The 4,343-nt window shown below is 49.5% G+C and overlaps 1 long non-coding RNA gene across 1 annotated transcript in view; it reads left to right on the top strand.

Moving 5' to 3' along the window:
• LOC145721014 (uncharacterized) overlaps positions 1-3,568 on the top strand; it is a 133,643-nt gene extending 130,075 nt beyond the window's left edge. The window contains exon 2 of the long non-coding RNA XR_014144493.1: positions 249-3,568. This is a non-coding gene — a long non-coding RNA (uncharacterized LOC145721014). The remainder of the gene's footprint in view (positions 1-248) is intronic.
• The last annotated feature ends 775 nt before the right edge of the window (positions 3,569-4,343 follow it).

Here is a 4,343-nt window from a genome sequence, read left to right as displayed (position 1 = left end):
GAGAGAGAGAGAGGGAAACAGCATGAGAGGGGAGAGGGTCAGGGGGAGAAGCAGGCTCCCTGCCGAGCCGGGAGCCCGATGTGGGACTAGATCCCAGGACGCCGGGACCATGACCTGAGCTGAAGGCAGTCGCTTAACCAACTGAGCCACCCAGGCGCCCTGTGTATAAGGTTTTAAAAAATTCGTTTTGGGGCGCCTGGGTGGCTCAGTCGTTAAGCGTCTGCCTTCGGCTCAGGTCATGGTCCCAGGGTCCTGGGATCCAGCCCCACATCGGGCTCCCTGCTCCACGGGAAGCCTGCTTCTTCCTCTCCCACTCCCCCTGCCTGTGTTCCCTCTCTCTCTGTGTCTCTCTGTCAAATGAATAAATAAAATCTTTAAAAATAAATAAATAAATAAATAAATAAATAAATAAATAAATAAAATTAAAAAAAAAAAGAAAAAATTCATTTTAACACCAAGAGGCTGATGAGTCAGCAGAGCCCATTTTCTGTCCTCGGGTACACTGGCTGAAGACAAGCCAGACCCCAAGTGTTCTGGCTGCAGGGTTAACCAGTCACCCCAGCTTGAAACCCTCACTGACAGCCAGGCCTGAAAGCCCTCATCTGGCTTCTGGTGTTCCAGCTGATGTTCCTTTTTGACTGTGTGTCTTTGTCTATCTTGCTTCCTCTCTTGGTCTTTTTTTTTTTTCCCCACATTCACATAACTTTTTTATAGTGTATTATTAAGAATTACTCTAGTTTAGTATTGTTGTTGTTAATCTCTTATTGTGCCCAGTTTATGGATTAAACTTTATCACCGGTATGTATGTATAGGAAAAAACATGGTATATATAGAGTTGGGTATTATCTGGGGTTTCAGACATCTGCTGGGGGTCTGGAGCATGTCTCCGTGGATAAGGGGGGATGCCTGTAACCCTTACAGTGGTACAGTGACCACCACGCATCATCCCAAGCCCTTTGCATGTATCAGTTCCCCCGTCCTCACAGCAGTCCACCGAGGCCCTCCTCATCACCCCCATTTTACAGATGACAAAACTGGATGTACCCTCCAGTCAGCAGACTGGGCACGAGTATCTCTCTTGGTCTTTTCTTGGAGATCCGAGAGGCCCCAGCGCTAACCGGAGTGGCTGATGCTTCCTCCATGGTTGAGCTTTATAGTAATACTGTCCCTAAGATGCTGCAGGTGGTTTTCTGTTACAGTCCCTTCAACCATTCCCTGGGATTTCTGTGGTGGCCAGCATGGTCTTCCTTGCAGTTAGGATTGTGATGAAGCATATACAATATAAATTTCCCCAATCCACAGTTCTCACATTGTTTGTGCATCAGATTGCATATGTCACTAATAAAGGTGAAGCAGCTTCTGGACTCCGTTGTTTTTCTGTTTAATTGTGGTGTTGGCCGTTATATTTTGTATTCACAATTCAGCTATGCTATTAAGATTCCTATTTCTTCCAACTCTGGGAAACCCAGGAAGTAGCCTCTGGTTCCTAAAAGCTGGAAAGGAGTAACACTGTGGGTCCCAGGACCTTCATTCGCAGGGATGTTTGGAAACCACAGGTGGCTGTCTAGGAACAGTGTGGGCCTTCCTGCCTATGGCCACTGGGGCCCAGGATGGGCATTGCTGGCAGATAGACCCCTTCTCCATTGGTTTGTCAAGACTTGACATCTGGTTTTGTGTCTACCAGGCCCACCCACGTTTATCCTGCTCCTGGTCTCTCCTGTCACCTGCTGTGTGCCAGCCACTTGTCAGTCAGGTGCCCCAAGATGGAGACAGACCAGACTCCTGGTAGGGGACACGTGGGACTGGATTGTGATAACCTCATGTCGACAGCAGTGATGGAGGCGAGTGTGGGGTCTTTGGGAGACCCCTGCGGTGGCTGCTAGCCTAGCCTGGTGTGAACAGCGTTTAGGTAGGCTTTCTGGAAGAAAGGGTGTCTCATCTAGAAAGGAGGGGACTCTGCGACCGTGCCTTCAAGGGTATTAACCGGGCATAGGAACAGTGCCCCTCAGGTGGAAGGGGCAGCACGAGGCAGGGAACCTCAGGTGCGTCGGGAGTGTTCTGTGGCTGGGCAGAGCAGCAGGCCAGCCAGTGAGGGCATGTATGCAAAGCTGAGAGCTCGGAGTACCTCCTGAAGGGGTACCCCGTCATCCAGAGTCCCGCCTGCCATAGTCAGGATGCAGGTAAGTCCAGCAGGGGGTTTTGCAAGAGTCTTTTTTAGCTCTGGCTTTACCCATTCACTTCCTTTCCAGAACACGTCAGACTTAAAAGCAGATATTATGTACCTTTGATCCATTCTAATGTATTTTGCGTGATAAAATCACTTGTGAGAGTTGGACGACGTGCCTGTTGGTGACTCTACACAGCTGGCTGAGAAATGCTGTGGGGCAGGGGCTCCGTCAGGGCCCCTCTGAGCCTGGTGGTGGCCCTTATGGAGGACAAGACACATGACATGGGCTTCATCTCATATTAACTGTGAAGTCCCTAAAGAATGCCAGCGTTAAGAATTGACAAAGCAGGGGTGCCCGGTGAGCTCTGTCGGTGGAGCACGTGACTCTTGATCTTGGGGTTGTGAGTTCAAGCCCCACACTGGATGTAGAAATTACTTAAAAATAAAATCTTCAAAAAATTTTTTTACAAACTGGAATTGGCATGCATTCAGTATGTAGAGGACCCCAGTGGGTATTTGGAGAAGCTTGGCTGCCCCAACGCTTCACAGCCCTCCACATTTCCTCCTGAGTGTGAGACAGGTGGGTGGTCACGGTCTCTGGTGTGGCAGGAAGGAGCACTAACTGGCAGCAGTGTTGGAATTGGAAGGGGTGGTCGTGCCTGTCCCTTCATCCATTCCACCAGGGCTGGTAATGCCAGGGTGAGGCCCCTGCCTCCTAAAGCTCAGAGTCCAGTGCAGGGAACAGGCATGCATTTGACAACTGCAGGGTGTCCCCTGAAGGATGGGGGGTGGGACTCTGAGAGCAAACCTAGGGCACCCTGTTCAGATGATGGGTCAGGGAAAACACCTCTGGGAGTAAAATAGAGTTTGAGGCCACAGCATGGATGGAGAGTGGGGAGGAGGATCAGCTCATGTGGCACCCTTGGGGCAGCAGGGCCCCATGGATTGGGAGCCTGGAGTAGGTTAGGAGATGTGGCAAGGCAGGCGGCCAGCCAGACCCCACCAACTAAAGCAGATGTCGAAAGACTGACCTGAACAGCTAGTCTTCCCAAAGCATCACCCTGGCTCTCCTATCAGGAGTGAATTGGAGGAGACAAAATACAGAAACAGGTTCAGGTGAGTGAGTGTGGGGTGGAGGCTGGGAGGGCAGCAGAGGCGTCGAGTTGATTGGGCTTGATGGGTTAGATGTGGAGGGTGATAGGAGGGATTGACATGGGCCACTGGTCTCTGCTGCCGCTGTTCTTCTAGGTGGGTGGTAGCACATAGCAGGATTTCACTCTTTTTATGGCTGGATAATATTCCATTCTATGACTCTTCCACATTTTGTTTTTCCGTTCACCTGTTATGGACATTTGAGTCGTTTCCACTTTTCGGCTAGTATGAATAATGCTGCAGTTTGTACATGTTTGTGAACAAATGTCTGTACATATTCGAGAACCAGTGTTTGGACATATGTTTTCATTTCTTTTTTTTTTTTTTTTTAAAGATTTTATTTATTTGACAGAGAGAAACATAGCGAGAGGGGGAACACAAGCAGGGGGAGTAGGAGAGGGAGAAGCAGGCTTCCCGCTGAGCAGGGAGCCCGATGCGGGGCTCGATCCCAGACCTGAGCCGAAGGCAGACACTTAACGACTGAGCCACCCAGGCGCCCCATGTTTTCATTTCTTTGGGGTATTTACCTAGGGGTGAAATTGCTGCATCTTACAGTAGCTCTAAGTTTATTTTTGAAGTGCCAAAGTGAATGTACTAGTTTACATTCCTGCCACCGTGTAAAGGTTCTGGTTTTTCCACATCCTCTCCAACACTTGTTATTGTATGTCTTTTCTTTTAATTTCTATTTATTTATTTATTTATTTTTTTAAGATTTTATTTATTTATTTGAGAGAGAGAATGAGAGAGAGAGAGAGCATGAGAGGGGGAGGGTCAGAGGGAGAAGCAGACTCCCTGCTGAGCAGGGAGCCCGATGTGGGACTCGATCCCGGGACTCCAGGATCATGACCTGAGCCGAAGGCAGTCGCTTAACCAACTGAGCCACCCAGGTGCCCCTCTATTTATTTTTTTAAAAGATTTTATTTATGGGGCACCTGGGTGGCTCAGATGGTTGGGCGTCTGCCTTCGGCTCGGGTCATGGTCCCAGGGTCCTGGGATTGAGCCCCACATCGGACTCTTGGCTCAC

The sequence above is a fragment of the Leptonychotes weddellii genome, chromosome 4 (assembly GCF_054177405.1).
Source record: "Leptonychotes weddellii isolate Sample4059 chromosome 4, ASM5417740v2, whole genome shotgun sequence".
Lineage (NCBI taxonomy): Eukaryota > Metazoa > Chordata > Mammalia > Carnivora > Phocidae > Leptonychotes > Leptonychotes weddellii.
This window is presented reverse-complemented; position numbering and strand designations above follow the sequence as displayed.